The sequence below is a fragment of the Eretmochelys imbricata genome, chromosome 19, assembly GCF_965152235.1.
Source record: "Eretmochelys imbricata isolate rEreImb1 chromosome 19, rEreImb1.hap1, whole genome shotgun sequence".
In the NCBI taxonomy this organism is placed as follows: domain Eukaryota; kingdom Metazoa; phylum Chordata; order Testudines; family Cheloniidae; genus Eretmochelys; species Eretmochelys imbricata.
In genome coordinates this window covers 5,468,228-5,480,686 of record NC_135590.1, presented here as the reverse complement: position 1 = coordinate 5,480,686, position 12,459 = coordinate 5,468,228, and the positions used below count along the sequence as shown (strand labels likewise).

Below are 12,459 nucleotides of genomic sequence, written 5' to 3'. Positions count from 1 at the left end.
ATATTTTGGATAACGCTTTGCTTCTTCTACCTTAGACAAACAACTTTTTTGGGGGAAAATGCAAAATCCCAGCCCTGGAAGCATTTGTCAATGTAGCCACAAGAATTGCTGAAGTAGTGGTATGCCTCTCCTGCAGCCTTTATCCACCCAAACGCTTCCTGCTAATTGCTCTGTGTGCAGTTTGCCGACCAGTGTCTTAACTTTTTGGCTCAAGGGCCACATCTGGGTTTGGAAGTTGTATGGCAGGCCATGAATGCTCACCGGGGTTGGGGTGCAGGAGGGGGTGAGGGCTCTGGCTGGGGGTGCAGGCTCTTGGGTGAGGATGAGGGGTTTGGGGTGCAAGAGGGAGCTCCGGGCTGGGACCAAGGGGTTCAGAGGGCGAGAAGGGGATCAGGACTGGGGCAGGCTCCAGGCGGCGCTTACCTCAAGCGGCTCCTGGAAGCAGTGGCATGTTCCCCCCCCCAGCTCCTACGTTTAGGAGCAGTCAGGAGGCTCTGTGCACTGCCCCGGCAGCTCCCACTGGCCGCAGTTCCTGGCCAATAGGAGCTGAGGAGGCAGTGCCTGTGGATATGGGCAGTGCAAGGAGCCCTCTGGCTGCCCCTGAACGTAGGAGCTGGAGAGGGGGGACGTTGCTTATTCCTGGAGCCGCTGGAGCGCAGGAAGCCCCAGACCCTGCTCCCCAGCGGGAGCTCAAGGGCCGGATTAAATCGGCTGGAGGACCAGATGTGGCCTGTGGGCCGTAGTTTGCCCACCCGAGTTAGGAGTTGGAGCATTAGGTAAGAGGCCACATTTTATCTTGTCTCCACCTGTACAATCTCATTGTTTTCACCAGAACTACAGAAGACACTAAAGGTAAAATTTGGCCTAGCATATTTATCGCAAAAGCCCTTTAAAAACCAAATTAGTAAGAAAAACGTTTGACTTGCCAAATAATTGAAGAACATTGAAAGAAATATTTCGGAGTAACAGCCGTGTTAGTCTGTATTCGGAAAAAGAAAAGGAGTCCTTGTGGCACCTTAGAGACTAACCAATTTATCTGAGCATAAGCTTTCGTGAGCTACAGCTCACTTCATCGGATGCATACTGTGGAAAATACAGAAGATGTTTTTATACACACAAATCATGAAAAAAATGGCTGTTTACTACTACAAAAGTTTCTCTTCCCCCCCACCCCACTCTCCTGCTGGTAATAGCTTATGTAAAGTGATCATTCTCCTTACAATGTGTATTACCAACAGGAGAGTGGGTTTGTTTGGGGGGGAGAAAACCTGGATTTGTGCTGGAAATGGCCCACCTTGATTATCATACACATTGTAAGGAGAGTGATCACTTTACATAAGCTATTACCAGCAGGAGAGTGGGGTGGGGGGAGAGAAAACCTTTTGTAGTGATAAACACCCATTTTTTCATGATTTGTGCGTATAAAAACAAACATCTTCTATATTTTCCACAGTATGCATCCGATGAAGTGAGCTGTAGCTCACGAAAGCTTATGCTCTAATAAATTGGTTAGTCTCTAAGGTGCCACAAGTACTCCTTTTCTTTTTATTGAAAGAAATGGTTCACATGAATAATTCAGATGGCCAGAAAATAGAGCGATCAACACTATATTGTAAACACAGGTCCCTACAGGTTGGCAGAATTACAGCCACCAGATGGCTGTAAAACTTTTAAGATCTTAATGAGCACCTACTCTCCTGTGCACAAAGTTACAAGTTGGTGGCTCTATCATCTAGTATTATATATATTAAGGGGAAATTGGCAACTTGACATTATGCTGATTAGGGAAAGGGAACTGGATCAAAATGGAGTGAGAGATGGCTAAAGGAAGCCAGTCCATACCCTCTTAACCCTGCCTACGCCCCCTCCCGTGACAGCTGGGAATACCAGAGGGCCTCATTCTTGACCCAGGGATGGGTTGCATGGAAAGCCACCTCTAGGAGTGAATTGTAGGTATCTCTATAGTTCGTTCACTCCTTGGCAATCCCAGAAGAGGGCACCACAGATCCCAGTTAGTCCTAGGCGTGAAGGGGCATGTGGACCACTAGAGTGGCCAAGTTTCCCATAGGATAAAGAGCTACTACTAGTGGCATGGATTTGAAGCCTTAACCTAGAGGGTTAAAGGCTCCATGTTCTTTTACTAGTCTTATCAGCCAGTGCCCAACCTTCATCAAAATACATATTGACTGCAAATTAAGAGTTGTGCCAGTTTTATATATTAAAAAAAAAATCTAACTCCAACACCCTCCTTCACACACAAGAAAACATGAGGCACTATCCAAGTGAACTGCTTGTATGTAGCACTTTTCCAGAAGGCTACTTTAAAAAAAAAAAAAAACACAAAAACCAAAAACCCAAACACTCTTTAAAAGCTCCCTAGCTAGTTAAGTTTCATACACATTTTACTGGTTTTTATCATTTGCCACACACACACAGAGAATGCCATTTGAGGGAATTTTCATTTTTAAAATCCTAGAGGGATTCACTTTTTGCCCTCCTCTATTCAGCACATGGCATTTTGGCTCAAGCTGCTTATGTCAACTTCCTCTGTAATAACCCTGAAGGCATTTATGAATAAGCAGAAATTGACTGCAGAGAAGGGGAGGGGGAGAGGGAGGATGAGGTAAAATAGATGCTTTCATGGGACAGGAAGGAGAGAGCTTAGCTATTCAACTCCTAATGAAACAATCTCTGTGCGCACAATTGTTCAACTTGCCAGCTCCCTGCCTGCAATTACTCCAGCAAAAGCCCAGCTGTGAGAGGGAAATGTGCTGCAGGGACTGAATGATCCATGTCAATGCTATTGCATGTGTTGGACTCAGACATCCTGCAAGCATCTCCCTCAACAGTATGTGTGGGAGAGACTATGTGGGAAATTGTGCAGGCAGCGGGATAGATCCCAGTAAGATAACACCCACATCAGCTAGTACAAGCCATCACTAGTAGCCAACTGGAAACTTTCCACTGAGCTAGAACTGAGAATAAATTCCCCTTCCCTGCTTTCCAGTCAGCCAACTGATGAACAGAAAGTTTTTTTTGTTTGGTTGATTTTTTTTTTTTTTAAAAAAGAGCCCCCAGTACTTTCCACTGACTTATAATTTCTCTTCTGGAAATGATATTGCGTAAGAGGACTGACTGGAATTCACGATATTATGGATTGCAGCTTCCTCTGGGTTTCCCCACCTCGCACATGCAGACACTCACTTTGCACCAGTCTGGTATGCTGTACACTTTTGCCCAAGGATTGAGAAATCTGTCACTGTTCTACAAGGACAGTCAATGCAGTCTCCGCAGCGTCCCACAAAGGCGCTAGATGATTAAACTATGTCCTTAATGCAAGCCCATTAGAATTTAGGAGTCACCCTACCTTAACTGAAAGAAACACACTTATATAAGTCCCTCCCCCATCTATGGACAGTTGGTTTGAAGTACGATGTGACCCATGGTAAATTGAGGTAGTGACTCTTAAAATCCAGATACTGTAGAATCACAGAACTGGAAGGGACCTCAAGAGGTCATCTAGTCCAGTTCCTTGCCACTATGCATCGCACAAAGCAGAATCTCAGCTCCCGTCTTCTCTTGCATAAAGAGTGAACTTGCTGTTATATGAGGAAGCAAAAGCAGAAGAGTCCCTGTTGACAATGTCGTGAGCCAGGGATACTTTGGAGGAGACTGAACAATAGGCCATTCAGGAAGTTGGCTAAAACATCTAGAAGCTTGACTTTAAGAAGCCACTCTGAGGAGCTCTCTCTTCCTTCGCAGGTCAACTTTAAAGGATTTTTTTTTAAAACTGCACAATTGTCACAAAATTTACTTACTGGCACATACAGCATCTGCCCACCTTAGCAGGATGATACAAGACTGAATGAGATTTTACTCAACCATCAAAAATTGTTCCAGGTGCTAACACTTCGGAGCACTGCCTTAAACCAACTAATTGAGGAATGACTAGGTTACTAGCAAAAAGAAAAGGAGTGCATCCGATGAAGTGAGCTGTAGCTCACGAAAGCTTATGCTCAAATAAATTGGTTAGTCTCTAAGGTGCCACAAGTACTCCTTTTCTTTTTGCGAATACAGACTAACACCGGCTGCTACTCTGAAACCTGTCATTATGCTAGGTTACTAGCAGCATGAACTATTTGTTCCACTCCAAATATTGTGTAGGGAGCCTAGGCACCTAACTCAGACTTTGTGAATCCTAGTCACTTCCTAGGCACTTAAATGTTATGCTGAGTGTTGCGGTGCTTAGCCATGCCTAAATTCCTTTGCTTACAACAGGTTAGATTTACAAGTGTTTCATTCACTATACTTTAACACATTTATTCAGTTTCTTAACTTCTGTGTTTGTCAAACTACAAAATTCCTTAAGTGCACAGATGTATGTATTTTCCTGGTTAGTAAAGAAAGTACCAAATTTAGTTGCAAATCAACATATTTCAATAGTTATACCCAGAAGAATGAACCTCTTTAGGAAAACTAAGTACAAATGCAAAATGAGATTTAAGAAACCCAATGATTTAAATCAGATTTTAATCCCCCCTGGTTGGATCTAGTGTCAAGAAGGGCTAATGGGGAGAGCTGGGCAACATAAGAGCAAGATTCAGGGCTTGTCTGCGGAATTTATAGCGTGCGCCAGCAGGATCTATACAGGCCAGTTAGAACGGACACCAACATGTTGCGCACTAATCCCTACCACACAGCTGTGCATTACTGCACTGTGTAGATGAGTGGTAACATTCCAGAGACGTGGTTTTCTATGGACTAGTTGTTTATGCAGAATGAGGAACACTAAGCAAGTCCCATTTCTAGACCAGATTCTTGTTTGCACATACATCTATCACGTTTCACACCTTGTTGGCATAAGGGGCAAGGTTTGGGAAGAACAGCTGCTAATTTTAAGGTAAATCAGAAGTTCTCTCTGCTGTTTATAACATATATCCTAGATACTCCACCACCATCCCCTCCACCAAAGAAAATCCTTCACAGAAGTTCCATGGAGTTCAGATTTGTTGGCGTTAACACGACAGTTGGTTGAAAGTTTCCCTGGTAACCTGAGACATATTGGTAACATTCTGTCATGAAGAGCTCAGCCCACGACTACAATTTTTGCAGAATCAGAAATATTACAAGAACTCTGCTCCACTGACTTATTCTTTATCGCATCTGTATGTATTTAATCTTATCAGGACAGTGGAGCTGCCAAGTAGTAATTCTGGCTTCCTAAAACAATTGCTAGTACAGCCAGGACTCTCCCCCCCTCAGGATACATGCACATGGCCATGTCCAATAATGCATCAGATTTTGTATAACTGAAGGTCTCAAGCAGATAGAGCCAATGACATGGTTTATAAAGAGAATCTTGAAACAAGGACAAATTCCACCAGTTACCAAGACTGAAAAAGACAGGTCAGAAGCTGACAACCAACCAGGGATTAGTGACACTAGAGAGTTTAGTTGATAGGGATTATGCATTTTTTCCATCTCAGAAGAGGCTTTAAAAATTTTAGACCAAAAGAAGTGACTAAATTAGTGGAGACGTTGGATTAAGCTGCACTCATACTTGAACACTTCTGCTTCATTTCCTTGTCAAGTGGCAATAGTTCCATCTCTTCTCAAGTATTTGTGCATTTGCTATTATATACTGCGATCTAGTGAAGCTATGCACTAGTCCTCTAGCATCACTATATAGGGATTCAAGTACTCAGAAGTACACCTCTCTGGAAAGATTTTTAGCAGCTCACAGGCATGTGTCTAGCACTCCCCACACACCCGTAGTTGTCACATGTGGGTTTGGAGGTGGTTAGCAGAACTGAACCAGACAGGTTCTTTTCCTTGCTGTTGCAAGTGGATGGAAGCAAGAAGGGGCTGCTGCAATTCAGACATTTCTTGGTAAAGATCTCTACTGTATTAGGAATGTAGTTTCTTCCTTTGATTTTAACTCTCATCCAATGTAGCCTTCCTATACGGACTTCATCAATAAAGTCAGTCCTTCTGTCAGTCACTCCAGCTCTGAAGACAACACATTGTTGGTGTGTGTTTGAATTCAGATTTTAGGGCACTGAGGCTGTTCGATTACTTCTTCCTGTTCTTTCCCCTTGTTCCTGCTCTGGGTCCCCCCCACCTTTTGCCCATCCCCTTGCTCTGCATCTCCTCTGATTCCCCCACCCCTTTTCTTCACCCCTCTGCATTCAAGTCAGGTTTCTTCCTCTCCTGCTGTGTGCAAGCAGGAGTAGCAAGGAAAGCAGATGAGAGGCTCTCCCTGCTCAGTTCTGGCGCCCAGAACCACAGCTGTCCCTAGCTACTCGGAAGGGCAACAGCCGGCCAAGTCTAGCTCAGCCTCTGCAGCACCAGGTTGGAGCATTCTCAGTTATTCTGTGGAGACAGGCATGAACAGTTCAGTCTGTGCATAGGAGCTGCTCAGTATAAACAAAATCAGAGAATTCACCTGCCAAACTCTAGCAAGCTTCTACTGAGCCTGCAGGAAGTTTTCAAGGTGACCGCAAAAGGCACAGACACCAGGGACCTGTCAAGTTTCATACCCTTGCTTCAAAGCGTGAAATTGCTAGAGCTTCTCAACAAAAGGGGATTTTTTTAATTTTATATTTTTAAAACATGGGCAAAGTGTATTTCCCTAATCTTGTTCTTGGAAACAGCTGAAATGTTTTAGCTAGAATTTCCCAGCAAAAAAGTCAGCCTTAGGCAGACATCTAGTATGAAAAAGTTCAGCACAAATTGTTTAAGTTTGGCAAAGTTACCAGCAACTGAAAACATATATAATGGAAAGCACTGTGCAACTTTAACAGGCGTTGCTACCAGTTTCACCTATAAATATAGGACTTGGTCACTAATAAGAGGGGAGAAAGATATTACAGCATGTTCCAAGGATCAGTTTTGTTCCAGGCCCTTTTTTTTCCTGTCCTAAATTTCAAGGGGCAGACATGAGAAAACTGCTGTTTCTGATCAGTCCTTCCTTCCAGACTAGAGTTATGGAGTTAGTTTTTGTTCTCTCTTTAGTGTCAATAATCTACTTGTATTAAGATGAATTATCTTTAAAGAGCAAAGATGTTGGTGAGATAAACACCTTCACAAAACCACATACCAGTCTGACATCTCAACTAATTTATCTGTTTGTCACTACAGTAACCAACCACTATTTGTACTTAAATGGCAGTGCAAGTTTCCTGAAACCAAGCAGAGTAGTGTATTTTTACAAAAACTGGGCACTCGGTCATTTGTAAAACTGAGCATCACCGGATTTACATCGTATTTAAATGTTGTATGACGATTACTTTAGTCATCAACATTCCCCATTTTACAGATGGGAAAACAGTCTCAGTGACTTGCTCAAGGTCAAAGTTAGAGACAGAGATAAGATTAGAAGGCAGGATGTTTCTCTCTCGATATCCACTGCTCAGTGCATTTCATCACACCTGCCCCTATTTCTTCTCCCCCAGGTTTGCATAATTAATGCACCTGTATGCAGCACAGAGATGTTCCAGGCTCCCAGGTCTCCACACCTTATTTCTGAATGATGCTGCTGCTATCTCGAACACTCCTCTCACCATGCACAGCTATTTCCAAAATAGTTTCCCCTCGAATGCTGATCTTTCCATACCCTGGCAACTACAATGACAGCCATTCCAACATTCTCTTGGACCCATATTTGCTGCTGGCTGCTCAAACACAAGAGTAAGGCAGACCTGTCGTTATAGTTGTATCCCCACCAATACTGACAAAAAGTCTCTTTAGCGTACAGTGGCAGCTGTTACAATAGTAAATGCTGTTGAAAAGGGATTCTAAGAACCCTTTTCCTACAGAATGATCTTGATCAGATTTAGCTTTATCTGGAAGAGGACAGTGTGTTCACACTAGTTGCATTGCTGTACCTAAACCACTATTAGACCTATTTCATTCTGTTGCAAAAAATGATGCTCAGTCAGCCACCACAGAACTGCAGAGTTTACCTAATTTTAAAGTTTACCATGACTGGATTTGCTATTTTTCTTCCCATTTCTAACCCTGCCACTTACAGTGATTGTAGAAGAAGCAGAAGTATAAAAGAGGAAAACACATTCTTGATTTCTCAGCTTAAGATGCTGCAATTTCAAAGGCAGAAGTACATTACAAAACTGTCATACAGGGAGACTTACTGAATACACCAGTATGTACCCTACACACATCAAGGTCAGATATACTCTTTCCACTTCACAGATGTTATGGGTTTAAATTAATCCAAGAATTCTTCACCAGTTTCAAGCATAACATGTTGTAAGAATTCAAAAGAGAATGTTAACTCACTGCAGGCAGCTATAATTGTAGCCAGGCAGTGCAGATCACTGCATCTGCTATTCAGTTCTGTGTAAAGGTCTGCTGACGCAAGTCTTAACACACAGGAGGAGGAAACTCTGCAGGGCTTATCCAGTGCCTCATCATGCAAACAAGTAGCATCTAAAGACTGTTCTTAGGGAACCATAGGTTAGTTCTCTCTTCACCACAAGCAGCCATTACACAGGGCAATTTAAAGAGAAAACGCCATGCACATTGCCCTTACTAAAAGAGGAAGCTCAACTGTGATTCACGCAAGTTTAGACAGTGGTTTAGTAGGGAAATTCCATTATTCAATAAGCCCCCTCCCCCCCCGACATATTTAACATTAACCGTTTGGCAGAGTGAGAAAAACTTAAGATGAAAACCTGTTTGCACTTCTTGTTGTACGTTAAGCCCTCTTCTTCATACGTGTCACCAAACCTTCACCACTCTTGCTCCACCCATGCTTTGGACCACTGTCTTGCCTTCTTTGTCTTCCTAGCTCGACGGCTTCTCCCCTCATCCAATGCCTTTAACAGCCTCACAACTAGCGTTCACCAGATTCCATCCCTTTCTTTCAAAAGCTATTTCAACTACTTATTCCATGAGTCATTCTAGTTATGACAATGATGTACTTGTTTTCTAGCTTCATATTGTTTTCCTGCCTTGCACCTGCTCTAGATTCAGCTTTTTAGAAGGACTGGTAACTTGTTTGCCACATTTCACCTATTACAATGCTGTACCTAAAATCCAACACTGGGTTCCTATACTGCCCATGCCAAAAGCACCACAACTGAGAAGATATTGTGAAGTTAATTAGTCCTTTTACTTTTATTACAAGCACTACTCCATATATTTAGAATTTAGATATTTTAAAATCTTACTTTTCATACACTTCTCGGCTTGTGAGTACAGGGTTATCAGTTTCTTTTCCTGATTCTTGTATATAAACACAATATTTGTATTGCTAACACTGCAAGGCAATGTTTAAATGCAAAAGTGAAGCTATTTGAAATATTAGAAAGCAGTGAACATTTCTCCATTAGTGAGACTTAGAAAAATACACTTAACACCATTAATTTGAGCCCAATAACTTGACAGTCACTTTAGAAGCAATATGGAGATCATCATAAGCTAAGTATGTCCATTGAATTCCAGTAGTTAATATCAAATACTAAGGACAGAAAGAAGCAAGATCTTTCAAGACAGACTTTGCAAGTCAAGTGCAGCTTTCAACCAACACCTTTAACATTCTGCATTTGTACTGCACATTTAATCAACACTGTATGTACTTAAAAGTCCCCAAGAAAAAACCTCTGTGTTGTAATTCTGGATGAGGAAATACTGAGAACAGAGAAACCCTGACCTAACTCCGTATGTAGATCTATTTTATGTTAGAGTCAAGAAATAATGCACAAGTACAAATTTTTTGCATCTAATTGGCAATGAGTTATACAAGAGGGTTGGACTTCAAAATGGAACTCATGGCAGAGCTCCCATAACACACAGGGGAGGGGTACTCAGACAAACCGAAGGAGGAGTGCGGGGCAACCTTAAACTGACGAGTGGATGCAGGAGAAGTTGCATAATGGTCATCGCTGGGGTACTCCACTGTGGAGGAACCTGCAGTTCTGCCATCAACGATACTGGATCCAAGGAGCCTGTGGGAAAGACGGGGACTGGAAGAGTAGAGGGAAAAAGTTTGGGAGAGGGAAGAGAGTCAAATACAGTATCTTCATGTTGTAAAAATTCAGAGAGTTAGAAATGCATAGAAGCTCCTTGGTTAATTTAACAGCAATTCTCAGTGCCCACATTTACCACCTATAATAGTTGGAGACATTTAACACGGGCTAGTTTAAAACAAAAAAGTTTCCAGTCCATTCAAATCATGGAGTCTGTATCATTGCCCAGATTGAGACCTCCCTCACACACTTGTACTTCACAAATTTACCCTCAAATTACCAGTTGTGGCGTTAAATAGCTTCCATATCCACTCATATCCCAACCCATTCAATATCTCTGTTGGTGAACATGTTGTGTCTGCGTAGGCAGGTCATGCCATACAACTCAGCTCTCTAATAACGATAGCAAAACAACTATTTCCCAGAATGCCCACAGCGACAGCAGCACTGCACAACAGATGGAAGAAACATCACCTGATGGTCAGGGACTGTTTTAATGACTCATTTATCCAAAAAAAAAAAAAAAAAAAAAAAAATACATATACTGAAAAGAATGACAACCTCACAGTTGCAATGCAACTTGAGTGAAAAATGTTTCTTCCCATGGTTCCAATCTGGCAGTCCAGTAAGGAGACACAGCTTTGGGTAAAATCCCACACACTTGGTTGGGAAGCAGATCACAGCCTGTTTTGGCAGCATCCTTTTTACATAAGTACACCCAGCTGTCATTCATGCAGCAAGATGAGAAGAAATCATGAGAAACGGGGCTTTTTGGGGCAGAGCCATGTGTGCACCACCTAGTTGAGGCTCCAGTCCAGAATGGGGCCTTTGATAATCAATATTAGGCATTGTGGTCATGCCTAATAGCTGCAGGTATGTAGCCACTAAACCCAGTGACCTAGAGAAAATGTTAGCAAGGTAGAATCTACCATTAATCTTGTGATTTGGTATCTATAGCATGTCATGATCAATAGTTATCAGCCTGAAATTATGATCTCATGTCACCAGAGCCCACACATTTGTTTAGACAGAAGCAACTCATTCCCAAGTTTCTGCTGCCAGAAACCAACACAGCCAAGCTTTATTTTAAAAGGGTGTATCTTGTTCACTCCTCTCCCCAGATCGCCTAATCTGATTCAGATTAAAAAGTATTCCGGGTATGTATACACGGCAAAAAAAACCCCACAGCTGTGAGTCTCAGAGCCCATGTCCTCTGACTCAGGTTTGCACTACGGGGCTAACGATAGCAGTGCAGACTTTCCTGCTCAGGCTGGACTGGGGGCTTTGAGACCCATTCTCCATGCCAGGTTTCAGAGTCCAGGGTCCAGCCTTAGCAGGAACATCTACAGAGCCCCATAGCACAAGCCTGAGTTAACTGATCTGGCCTCTGAGGCTAGGTTTACACTACAACTTACTTCAGTATAACTTATGTTGCTCAGAGGTGTGAAGAAGCTGTCCCCCCGAGCAATGCAAGTTACATCAACCTATGCGCCAGCGTGGACAGTGCTACCTCGGTGGATTTATTATGCTAACGGGAGAGCTTAGAGCGTCTTCACCAGACGTAATGCAGCGGTGCCGCTGCATCGATGTAGCACGTCTAGCGTGGACTATCCCCGAGACTCACTGCAGTAGGGTTTTTTGCTTTTCAGTGTAGAAGTACCCTCATTCTCCTCACAACTGTAGACATTAAGCAGCATTTTGTAACTTTTTTCTTTCCCACACTGCAGAGCTTTTGCTTAATTTCCTCTCAGTTCTCCAAAACAGACATCTGCAACCACTGCCTGCAGTGTTTATTAGCAGCTTCAGCTCTTCAAACCTCTCCCCATTTTCACCACAGAGATGATCCTCTTCCCTCCATAGCACCAGGACCAACCATTGTATTTCTAAGAAGATACCCACAATTCCCAATCTATGGAGTGTCTCTAAATATAACAGATCATGTTTGCTCACGCCTTAGGCCAGTGCATCTTCTCAACAAGCATGTTCTCTCTATCATGCTCAGACTATGCTAGCTAAAGCTTGTGTTCCAGTACTTGAGTTCTCCAGGGGCTAGGGGTGGGGAACATAGATCAGAAGAGGTGCTGATAATGCCTTCAACAGCTCTTTTGGAAAAAAAATTTTGAGAACAAAGATTTCTATGCAATGCATAAACCTCAGTAGTCTGAATTTGAGAGACAGTGAAGGAGAAGCTAAGCAGCATAAAGTTTGCCCTTTCAGAGATTTCTGCGACCAAGATACCACTAAATAGAATACTACATGGCCTGAAAGGGGAGGGACAGTTGCGTTTTATCCCCACTGATTGAACACTATTGCAGCCAGAGACCTAAACTTTTTGTAAAGCACTAGAGTGAACAGGGTCTTGGTGTTATGATCACATCATTCAGACCTCCTCCAAGCAGTGTGGTAGAAGAGACAGTGCCTTGTCTACACCCGCACTCCCACTCTTGGTCTGACCAATGGATCTGCACAA

The 12,459-nt window shown here is 42.9% G+C and overlaps 1 protein-coding gene across 2 annotated transcripts in view; it reads right to left on the bottom strand.

Moving 5' to 3' along the window:
• Positions 1-12,459, bottom strand: part of SMAP2 (small ArfGAP2) — a 36,284-nt gene that overhangs the window by 18,243 nt on the left and 5,582 nt on the right. The window contains exon 1 of one of the 2 annotated variants that reach the window (XM_077837643.1): positions 9,860-9,952. The exons of the other annotated variant lie outside the window; for it this stretch is intronic. The gene's annotated coding sequence lies outside the window, so the exon portion shown is untranslated. Of the gene's footprint in view, positions 1-9,859; positions 9,953-12,459 lie in introns of those variants that run through there. 2 annotated transcript variants of the gene reach the window in all.